Genomic DNA, 12,795 nt, shown 5'->3' with positions numbered 1-12,795 from the left:
AGTGGTCTAGGGCGCCACAGTCATGGACTGTGCGGCTGGTCCCGGCAGAGGTTGGAGTCCTCCCTCGGGCATGGGTGTGAGTGTTTGTCCTTAGGATAATTTAGGTTAAGTAGTGTGTAATCTTAGGGACTGATGATCTTAGAAGTTAAGTCCCATACGATTTCACACACATTTGTGAAACTTAAGTGTAAAGTGTAAATTAAGCAAGGCGTTCTGGCCTGAAGCTTTTCGTACTTTTGTATACCTACTAAATACTGAAATACTAAATAGAAGTCCTACTGAGGCTTTGTAAGGAAAGGTTCCTGCAGCTTTTTGGTACAATGAGAAACCTAACTTGAGTAAGCTGAGAGTATTGCTTACATACTGGTACCAAGGGAATTGAGAACAGGGTAGGTTGACAGCAAATCTTTGAAGTGCTACTTTACTGGCTACTGTCCCACGGGTACAGATTTTGGTGCCCAGAGGAAGGAAAAATAGTCACAGGTAGGAATATTGTTTCCTACAAAGGAAGATTTGACTTTGAATGTATACCAAAACAGGAACTACCGCTATAAAACGACATTACTGAAAAGGGCGTCAAGAAGCCCTTCTGGCCTATCTTGATGCAAACTGAAATAAAAAGTGAACGGCAAGATCTGCTTCTGATTACCTGTTACCATTGTTTAGAAATACTGTAATATATACTGCAATAAATATATACTGCAATAAATTGGCTTGACTTGCAACTTTTAGAATAATGCTAGATTTTACAATCCAACAAGGACTGGTTCTGGAACAATTTGGTGCTGTCAATGCTTTTCTTCATAGATTACTCAAAGAGGGAATATACGTGGTTATTCCTGAAGGACTGGATACTACTGGTGAATTGGTTTGGGTTGCAGGTTACGGAAGTCTTTATATGGCTTAAAGTAATCACCACTAGCAGTATATCATTCTATTCATACGTTGCTTTGTCTTCTACAAAGTCAGAAAATGTAGCTCTGGCAACAGCCGCTGCTGAGTTATTCTGGCTGAAATAGTTGCTGGACGACTTTCAAATTCCACACCAACTACCAATTCGTACATTCGAGGATAATCAGCCCTGTGTAACGTTACTGAAGAAGCAGGGACATTGTCAGTTGTGGCGCTTCAATGTAAAGTATAACTTTGTGCGGCACATTCACCACCGCAAAATAGTCACTGCTGAGTATGTATGTTTGAAGGTACAGGTTGCAGACAGCTTTATGAGAGACTTACTAGCTTGTAGATTCATCACTTTGAGAAGCTTTTTGGGGTTATCTTAATTTTTGTTAATGTTAAATGTAAAATCATTGAATTGAGGAGGTGTGTTGAGAGTGCAATTTCAGTTATTATATCTAGGATTTATGTTAAATAATTTTTAACATAAAAACACTTTTGCTGTCATCGTTATTCAATGCTCAGTTGTCTTCAGTTTCTTTTTCAACATAATAAAACCAATTAATAATAGTCTTTAACATTTTGTGAGTGTCATTTAAGGGTGAGAAACTGAAAATTTATCAATTATTTATGAAGTTTATAAGTCTGTCACAAAAAAGTTTTTCTAGAATTTTTGAAAAGGCGCTTAATACAAACATTTATAAGTCTGTCACCAAAAAGTTTTTCTAGAATTTTTGAAAAGATGCTTAATACAAACAAAGGTCGATAATGGAATATTGCATCATGGGAACGTTTCTTTAATCATGGTGAGACTTTACCCAAACAGGTAAAGGGTAAACTGAACAGGTGGCAGTTTTTAATGAATTGTTGAAGATGGTTGATAATGACTTTATTATGAGGGGAGCACACACTTTTAATATGCATGCAGGTCCTTCATCATAGTCGCTAAAAGTTTTATTGCTCAACGATTTATTACGTTCATAATTTCATTGTTCTTTTTTTCTTTCATAAACAAACATTGAAGTGTTAGTGATATGTGGCATATTGATGGAATTTGATAATGGTACCTTGCAGTCAGCGTGAATGAGATCTTTGGGTAATGAGATGAAATATTCATTTATTTTGTTTAGAACTCTTTGTGAATCTGTGACCTTAGAATCATTAAGTGACAGAGAAACATTTCTTTAGGTTTTGAACTACAAGACCAGTGTAGTTAAAACGATATATTAAAACTCTCGTGTCTAAAGTTAGAAAAAAAACAGATAACTATTGTTTAACTATAAAAGTTCATAGTAGACAATCATAAACAATAAATTAATAGAACCTAGAATTACAAAAAAAAAATTGTGTGCACATCACATTATGTCTTGGGCTCGGTGTAAGAAAGTAGTAAATTAGGGTAGGCAAGCTATGTCAATCAAAACATAACACTAGGCTCCAAAAACATAGTAAAGCAGGAATAATACCTGTGAATCACATTGATGAAAGTATGAAAAACGAATAATGACAATATTTATCCATTTGCAGAGAAACACACAAAAAGTGCTATATTACAGTTCCTGTGGGTGCACTTTTGAAATATGCCGCCTCAGAGTCTTGTGATACCTGTAATTGTTTCCACAAAACTTCATGTTCAGAAGCACTCATTTTTACCTCTAACTACAAAACTGGTAGTACAAACACACAAACGTAGTAAAACACGTAAAGTGACGAACAGACTGTGCACTCTACATCGTAGACCAAACAATTTATGTGGTACATAGAGGAGGAGGAGGATATTAGTGTTTAACCTACCGTCGACAACGAGGTCATTAGAGACGGAGCGCAAGCTCGGGTGAGGGAAGGATGGGGAAGGAAATCGGCCGTGCCCTTTTAAAGGAACCATCCCGGCATTTGCCTGAAGCGATTTAGGGAAATCACGGAAAACCTAAATCAGGATGACCGGAGACGGTATTGAACCGTCGTCCTCCCGAATGCGAGTCCAGTGTGCTAGCCACTGCGCCACCTCGCTCGGTATGTGGTAAATAGATACTATCTAATTTTTCCAGGGATAGGTGTGGAGCATGGTGAACGGTCAGGGCAAATTCCAGGATGACTCCTGTCTCTACTGTTCCCTGCTTCACGATGGGAACACACATATTCCAAGATAATGCAATACAATTCCAATGCAGTGAATACAGGAGTACTAAAAAATTCTGTTAAATTTTGGTGACTCAAATAAATATCACAAATTTAATGGTTATGAAATCAACTAAATATCCATGAGAGGGGCAAGAAAAATTCGCATTTTGCAACAAATGCAAAATAGCTGGAAATTCTGCCTCAAAATGCGAATACGTAATATTACTTTATATAAGCTGTTTCATAGCGAATTATATCCAGATGAGCTACTTACCAGAGATAGGTAGCTTTATTTGCAGCATAAAATATTGAAAATGTAAGCAGTTCCTGGCATTGTACATCGTCTGGCGAAGCCCAATTTGGGAAGATAATGGTCACAAGAACCTACTTAAAAAAAAAAAAAATTGTAAGAACGCAACGATGTATCAATACGTTCAATCATCTAGTGCCGTGCCAATGTGGACAGTTGAATGGTCTGCTTAAGATACACGTCGCGAAATGCAACGTAGTAGCCTACTCAGCCAAGGGATCTAGCATTTTATGAAATTTGTTCGTTTACCAACCAAACTTCAAAAGATAGTATAATGTGGACAGCTTTGCGCTGCGCGCAACTCTCCAGTGCGGCCCGGCAAAGTGCGAGTGCGGGCCGGTAACTCACTGAAACGGCAGGTACTGTCATGAAACGGATTTGAAAGATGTGCTTCCACGCTATCAGCGCTCTGCAGTTCTTCTGCAGCCTCTACATGATTATCTCCGTGGTATGCCTTGTCCTCACTACACAGAAAATCACTGTCGTCTAGTACACTAAGTAACTGTTCCTCTGTCAATTCAACACTTTTCCTGCTCCTTTTCACATTGGAAGATCCAGGTGCCTGTTCATTAGCCTCCATTACGAACAGTATATGTTCGATAACTGACCACACAAAGGTGTACACGCTTTTATGCTAGCTTAGGCGCTGCAACTAGACTGCGTAATCCGACAGTGAGCGCGGACGTTTTGAACTGTAGTTGCATCAAACACCACTAGAGGTCGCACCTGAATTATGTCATTAAAAGCTTTAATGTCGTTAAACTACTCTGCTAACTTCAAAAAGCAAGTGCGTGGTAGCCGTCCCCAAATGCTTTGTGTTGTGCGTTGCTTGTTGTTTTCTTTTCTTCTTTTGAAATAAGTGACTAATCCTGGTCCATCACGAATTTCGATTATGACCCTTGCAGCATCAGAAGAGATCGGCGATCCCACTGGCAATGTATCAGGTTTTGTGTAGGCTGCTGCCCCGCAAACTGGAGGCGTGGCTTGTTTCCGCGCACCACTTTTCCAGTGTGCCGGTCAAAATTATAGTCTGTTTATGCTCTCGGCCATCTGCAGCTATAGTCTATAGCGCCCGTCCTCTGCCCTATAGCGATTGGAAAACAAAACCTGTATCTTTTTCAATGGCGCCGAAATTCTTCCTGTAATGTTAAAGCAGAGTTGCCGTACGTTCAGTTCTACTTGTGTGTGAAGTGCCTTGTCAGTTCTACCTGTAGAGTTGTCAAGCACGGGTTGTAGGGCTACAAATGTCCACGAAAGGTCAAAATTAGTAGTCCACAGTTTTTTTATCTTTAAATTGGGCGGAAAAAGACAAGTGATGTCCAGAAACACTTTATATCGGAGCTACAGCAAGTAACTGGCAGGAAAATGCTGCAGCTTTTCAGCAGAACAATCATTTCTGAAAGCTTAAATGCAGTCACATGAAGAAAACAAAGAACATTTAGGAAGAAAAAGGTCTTGGAAGTTTTTGCAGAAGCAAACATTCCAGGCAAAAAGTTTTCCATCAGCACTTTTCTTAACAGTCAATTCCAAAGAACTAATAATTTGTTTGTCTACACTCCCGTAGTGTGGGAACCTTTTAAATTTGTGCGTCTAATTATTTACAAAGAAAATAGATGCAGATTTTGCCAAAAACATGTGAATTCCAAAAATAGGCACCAATTTTGCCAAAAATAGATACTACATTGTCTGGTACCCTGGTCCCTACCTATGGATTAAATTTACAAACAACTTAAAATTTTAACCGTCACATGAAAAGACTGCACTTCTTGGCAGAAATTTAGAAGCTGCTATAAATCTACTACACTATGTATGTCTGTTCTTTCATGGAACATTGCCAGGTGGTTTGTAGCCTACAACTAGAAGTCATGTCACCTTATGATACACAGTGAAGTTAGTTACATTATTTCTTTCAGTGTATGCCAACTAATCTGATTATATGATGTGTTACTTTCAAAATATTACCAAATATTTGTGTTTTTTTAAATCTGTTACATGCTCAGTGCCAATCTCTGGCACAATTACATGGATCTTCTGGCGCAGTATGCAGATTTTGACAGAGATCTTTCTGACCTCACAGTCATTCCTTTCTGGAATATGCTTTCCCCCGTGTCAGGAATGCAATTGATCATTTAGTTTTTTTTAAGTCATCAGTCTTCTGATTGTTTTGATGCGGCCTGCCATGAATTCCTCTTCATCTCGGAGCACCCTACATCCTCGGTGAGTTGGTGGACACATTCCAGTCTCTGTCTTCCCCTACAGTTTTTATCCTCTACAGCTGCCTCTTGTCCCATACAGGTTTTCCCCTGATGCCTTACATATGTGCCTCCTTATGTTTTACACATGTTCCTTTCCTCACTGATTTTCCAGAGAACTTCCTCATTCTTTGTTTATCCTAATTTTCAACTTTCTTTCATAACACCACACTTCAATTCTCATCTGCTTTGGTTTTCCCAGTGTCCCTGATTCACTACCATAAAATGGTATTCTCCAAACAGAAATTTCTTCCTAAAATTAAGGCCTCTGTTTGATACTAGAAGACTTCTCTTGGCCAGAAATGCCCTTTTTGCCAGTGTTAGTCTGCTTTTTATGTCCTTGTTACATCCGTCATGGGTTGTTTTGCTTCCACGATAGCAGAATTCCTTAACTTTGTGTACTTAGTGCCAAACTTCTCACTATTCTCATTCCTTTGGTTTTATACCAGCTTACTCTCAATCCATATTCTGTGCTCATCAGACTGTTCATTTCTTTCAAAGGATTCTATATTTACTCTACAGTTTGACTAACAATGGCAATATAGCAAGAAATCTTATCACTGATATCCCACTCTTGAAGCTTTCTTTTACTTTCATCATTGAAAAGAAGGGTTAAAGATTGCATCCCAATCTTACAACCTTTCCAATCTGAGCACTTCATTCTTGGTTTTCCAATCTTATTATTTCCTCTCGATTCTTGTACATATTGTATATTGCCTGACTTTCTCTCTACCTTACTCTCACATTCCTGAGAATTTTGAATTTCTTGCAGCATTTTACATTGGCGAACGCTTACTGTAACTGAAAAAAGATGAAAATGATACGGATGTTAATGTAATGATCAGTTCAGTCACATCTGCTTGTACATCTTGTTAATTAACAAAATATTTTATACACGACAATAGCTTGTACAGAGTGAGAAGGCAATAAATTATTGGAAGTGCTGAAATTTAATAAGTGGTTGTGCGACAAGTTTTAATTGAAGACTTTTACCTGAAATGTTTACTTTTTGGTTACTGGTGAATAATTCTGAACTGCAGTAAGAATACTGAGTAAATGAGCAAGCATCAAAAAAATATGTTTAGTTACAGTACATATGGTCCCATAAAGCAATTTCTGATGCTAGGGATAATAAACACAAAGTGTAGTTCAGCATGCCAAGTACAGCAATGGCATTCACAAGAACTGCTCAAATGCACGACCAATGGCCAGTGCGCACACATTCCATCGTCAGAACATTAACTGTCGCAACCGTTCAAAAATTTCTGATACGGCTGCAGTGGTGTCAGCAATTCTAGCGATGAGCTTTTCTTCTGTTTCAACTTCAAATGCCCCCCGAGGGAGAAATCCAGACACGTGAGGTCAGATGGCCTGGCCACAGATCCAGTATTTCAATTCCTGAAGCTGGCTTTCAGATGATTCCTCAGAGCAATGCCGAAATGGGCTGGCGCCCGATCTTCCTAGAAGGACAGTCTCTGTCTAGCATTCAGAGGTACGTTCTCCAGCAGCTCTGGAAACACATGTTCCACAAGGAGGTGATCTCTCTCTGTTGAGGCAGAATGGAAAAACGTACGGGCCAATCAACTGTCACCAAGAATGACGGCCCACACTAATACCAAATGACTGTTTATGAGTACCAGGTTGAGCACATCATGGATTGACACGGGTCCAAACACGAGAACTGGGGATACTGAAATGGCCTACATAAGTAAACGACACCTCACACCAGTGTACAGGACCTCGGCCAGAAATAATGGGTGCAGGGCAGTCTGTTGTAAAAACAATTTTGTGAACTGCACACATCGGGGAAAATCTTCAAGTGCTAGTGCTACCATCAACTGAAGATGGAAAGGATGACACTGCTAGTCGTATAACACATTTCACACAAGGGTACACCTGACGACAAGGATTTGTACCACACACTATTTGCTCGTACATGGAACGTCTTCGACACGTCGCAGGGTCTTCTCTTCTATTTCGGGAGTTCATGCTGTTCTATTATGACCTGTATCGTGCACGGAAAGTGCCCACTTTGCGTGTAGCACGTGATACAGATGTGCGAATATTTAATGTTGTGGAACCCGTCAGTTGCGAAAGTGCTGTCGATAATCTCTCACTGTGGCTTGTCGATTTCCATTCACAAACCGTATACCACATGCATGTCAGCCATTTCAGCATACACAAACTGCTCCATGTTCACTGCAAGCTGGTAATGATTGCAACTAGGAGGAGGTCACTGTTGCTGTCGCAAGGTGGTGATGCTTGCGAATGAATTGGTATGTTTCCAAGCAGACCTCAGAGCTGACCATCCCCAGAGCAATTTCGAATGTCAGTATACAATCCAATCGGCAACACTGGCAATAACTTACATCAGTTACATTACAAGTTGACTTCAGAGACCATACATTTCTTGTAGAAATATATTTCTTTTGATGTTCTCTGCCTCGTGTATTAATTTGAACAAACAGTTTCAGAGCACCCTGTATGCTACAAATACAGTGGTGAAATATTAACATAAATGCGTATCTAGTTTTACACGAGTATGACAATCATAGATTAAAACAGAATATTTTGAGCATTACTTAAAGGGAAGTTAGTGTGTCTACCAGTGAAAACTATTTTGTTTTAACTACATGAAAGTGACAAGTGTATAGAAATATTTAAAATCCAAATTATTAATCTGAATTCATTACAATGACCAATTTTAAAACCCCCAGATTATTTGAACTTGCTGCACTGCAGTCACTGAACATTTCTCGTCCTCCGAGTAGTGACACACTACAACATAGTGCTCTTATTCTCAAAGATTTTGTAAATGAAAAACCTGTACAAATTATCTTTCTTTAGAAGCGAATTGATATAATGAGCCATTGGATGAATTCCAGTTATTGCTGAGCATCGAAGGCAAAAGTTTTATGATGCAAAATTACTTGTATGTGCAGGGTCATTTTACTTTAGTGGTATGGAATACTTGCGACATAGGATTGGAGACGGATGTCTTGAAAAGTTTGAAGAAGGGCAGCCTGTTTTGTGTTATCAGAAAGTAGGAGAGAGATGTATATGGTAACCAAGTTGGAGTGACAATCATTAAAATAAAATCTTTTTCGTTGCAGTGAAATAATATCATAAAATTTCAATTGGCAACTTTCTCCTCCAAATACAAAAATATTTCACCGACTCCCATTAGCTTGGGAGAAGTTGCCACTGTAATAAAATGAGAGAAATCTCAGTTCACATATAAACATTCAGGTGTTTATCTATCCCACACGGTATTCGAGGGTTTAATGGCTGAGGAAGTCTGAAAATGATTCTGTGAAATATTTCCCAGCCACTTGAGTGTGAATTCCAACTGCAACAGAACTCTATAAATGACAGCAGATATCATCTTGGCAAGCTGTGGGATTTTGTGCACAGCATACTGAGGGTAATGCATGAAGCACGGTGTGAACGCAGTCTCAAAGTCTCAGGAGCATCAAGCCCCAAGCCCCATATCCCCCCCCACTACACGTGCTACATTAGTGTGGGGTATATTGATAAAATGAAACCCCCCTTTCTTCGGTAGTCACATGAATAATGAAAATTTCATTATTGAAAATGTGTGTACAATTAATTCAACATGGCAGGATATCTGAGAACAACTGCAATTATACATTCACCAAGGATGACCAGAAAATCCATCAGAAATAAACAAAACACCAACTTAATTGGAGAAGAAAGCAAGTATTTCATTTCTGCGGAAAAAAAACCAGCATTCACTTTCAGTCAAATAGGAAGTCCTAGAAAACCCAAACCATTGCCTGTGAGGTCAGAAACACACTCCTTATGTATACGTGACCAGGGCCTTTATAAAACACCACTTCTGCTGCTGCAGCTTGGCCCAAACGAGTTCACTAGTACAGTGTGGGTAGAGGAGTGGTATACAACGAACAACAACAGGCAGATTAAATCGGGCAGAAATTTATTTCCAGAATTAAAATACAAGTACTGTCCACACACTTATTCAAAAATAATTTCATTTCCAAATACAAATCTCAGTACACACTGCAAAACTTGTTTTACTTATGACACTTATTTTTAAATAACAAATATTTTTGCATACAAAAACAGAAAAATAAATCAGTAACACAGCAAAATTTACTCCATATATTATTACAACACTTTACAAAAATAAATTTTTCCAATTAATATCAAATGTAAATGTAAGATTAGAAGTAGCCATAACAGCACAAAAGAACACTCAGTTCTACATATATAAGAATACTGACAATTTCAACACGAGCAAATTCCAACGTATTTGGACAAAATTAAAGGAATAAAATTTTTTAAAAAAAATCACAAAGAATGACTAGGAATTAAAAGTCTAGTAAAATTCCTGAAGTTACATTAGAGATTAATTGTAAAATCCCTTTATGTCCTACTGGAAAAACAAAAATATGTTCACAAAATTAAAACAGATCCCACTTCTGCATTACTTGAAAATACTTTCAGTCATAAAAAATGAGATTCAATTGTATCCTGTGTACTTAATACCTGGTAACACCTTCAAAAAAAATATTAATTGTACTAACTGACAAAGTTCATTGCATACATTTTTGCATTGCACTTGTTCTGTGCAGATGCAGCTTGTGGCATTTTGTGATAGTAAACTGAAGATTTGAGGAAGCTCGAGTGTGCCATGCTTCAGCCAAATGCTGGAAGAGCCAGCCATACTAAGTTTTTAAGATGTTATATAGTGGGTGTAAAGCCAATTTGACATGATGCAAGAATGAATGACTGTTCTTTGGGTTAGAATGTTTGACTTTTGGTCATCAATACACTCAGACATCTTTTGAAAGTAGAAGATGTACTGAAGAAATAATTTTAAAATACATTTTAAACAAATTCCAGAATAAAAGGATTTTTTCTGCTCCATTCACTTACGAGAATGGAGCTGGGTAATGTCCCCAAAATATCGTTGTTTGCAAAGATGTTACTTGTTACATTCCTCATAGTTATTTGGACATTCAACATGCCCAGAGAGGCTCAAGTTTCACACAGTTTCCTAATTCATATGTTTAGTACAGCTGCGCTGATTTTCAATTGGACTTCAGCTCTCTCGAACATTTACAAGGTGCTTCACAGCTATCCACAATAGCTGCGTATTTCTGCATTTTCACTACTCAGCACACAGTTACAAAGTCGTAAAATGTGAGCTCAAGCAGAATTCTCCAACACTTGCCCGAATATACTGGTGATGGCATTTCACACTCGAGATGCAGTTAGTGTTAGGAGCTTTTTCAAAACAAACTCCTTAGAGCTTTATCAGAATTCATGTACACATCATATTCTAAAGAGGACACTTTTTTTTACAATCAGTGACAAGCCAGAAGAGACTACATACACAAACTGCCCTCTGGTCCCAGATGTGGAGCTCATAGGTCACTTCTGACAACAATGATTGACAGATTCAAATCCCCAAGGGAGTGGACTCTGTACATATGTGAAGCATAAATATCAGAGCAACAAATGAAAGGCTCAAGATCCAACAAAGAATACCAACTCTTTAAATATGGTATTTTGCAATGCAAAACCTTCAAAAATGCTGCAGCAACGTTAGTAACTATACATTTCACACTGTTATTTTATTCAGTATACTACTGCTTGAAAGGTTACTGTAGAAAGGTCCTTTGAGAAGCACAATTTTTCCCTGCAAGTGGTCATAACCACTGAAAAGCATCACAGCAACTTTTTAAGCACGAATTACAGAGGCACCTTTCCACAAGACGTCGCTTCCTCTCATCACCAAGACAGACTGTGTCCATCAATCTTCCTCCGTGGCAGGTGGGTTCCTACACAACTGTTCTCTCCCACGCAACTTCATTGTTCTCTCTGCCTGTCTTGTACAACTATTGTCACAATACAAACACAGGGCAGCTAAAGCTGTCTCTGTTGGTTGGGAACCATCTATTTACTGATAAAAATATACAAAATATTCCAGGAAATTCACCTGTGGTCTATCACAAAAGGTAATATCTTGTATCTCTGTAGCCCAAGTGAACAGACTGGCATCAGATCCGCAGGCTGTGCTTCACTGCGGAACCAACTGCTACATTGTTAGGCATTACGTTTCAAATGAGCCACTGAATCCACCAATACTTTACACTTAAGTAGATGCTAAGAGACAAATGTGAATCTGTTCTGCTCATAACCCACAAAATATGGCAGCTACCAAACACAATGTTAACCATTTTGTTTTCCTCCATAGTTACACCTGTTAAAATAATATAATTCGTCACCATTCATATACAGGACACAATATACTTACACCAGCTGCACTACAGCAGAACAATATGTTATAATACTGATTTTTGACAAGCAGTTTTACTAGCATTATATACAAAACAATGATATAGATAAAATTACTATATTTTCTTTAACCACAACAGTATAAATTATTTCAATATTCAGAAACTTCATATACATTTTAATTTTGTTCCCATCTCTCTTGTTATGTATTATAATTAAACACACAGCAGCAGAAATTCTCATTTTATTGTCACCGCAATTCATCAATACAGTTCATATAAACTTAGGACTTATGCAAGAAAATTTTTCTTCTAATAAAAGGCTATGGGCTCCTCTGGCTATTGCTACGAAACATAAAATACCTGAAGCTAGTGCCCAGTGCTGCTGCTAACCCTTTCGCTGCTGTGGGCACGTATACGTATTCTGTTGCGCCATTCACAGGCGTCATGGACAAGTACAGGTGCGCTGCTCCAATTTTCCTACATTGCTAAGGACGTCTGAATGCATCCGGAGCTGCCGACCTCTCACTATTGCAGGCGAATTAATTTCATATTTCAGTGAGTAAACAGGTTTTGAGTATTTATCGTACAACATATGTGATTCATTTCCTGCTATCATTTGCAAGAAACATTTCGATATCTCGCATCTTTTGTGAGATATGACAATTATTCCACATGATTCGTGATGTGCAAGGACGTGACTGGGCACGGCGTGTGTTTATGTCCTACAGATATAAAAGCCAATAACGTGAGAATGAAGTGATATATCCTTTGGCTCTCAATTTTAAATATAATTTTGATATCTTGTGTACATTTCATTCCCACTAATAAATAAGCAAAAATCAACCAAACACAAATTTTTATCTCTTAAAAATCTTTAAAATTTCGCGCAATGTTTTATTTAATTTGATGCAGCGCAACAACTATGGCA

The sequence above is a fragment of the Schistocerca nitens genome, chromosome 12 (assembly GCF_023898315.1).
Source record: "Schistocerca nitens isolate TAMUIC-IGC-003100 chromosome 12, iqSchNite1.1, whole genome shotgun sequence".
In the NCBI taxonomy this organism is placed as follows: Eukaryota; Metazoa; Arthropoda; class Insecta; order Orthoptera; family Acrididae; genus Schistocerca; species Schistocerca nitens.
Note: the sequence above shows the minus strand (reverse complement) of the source record.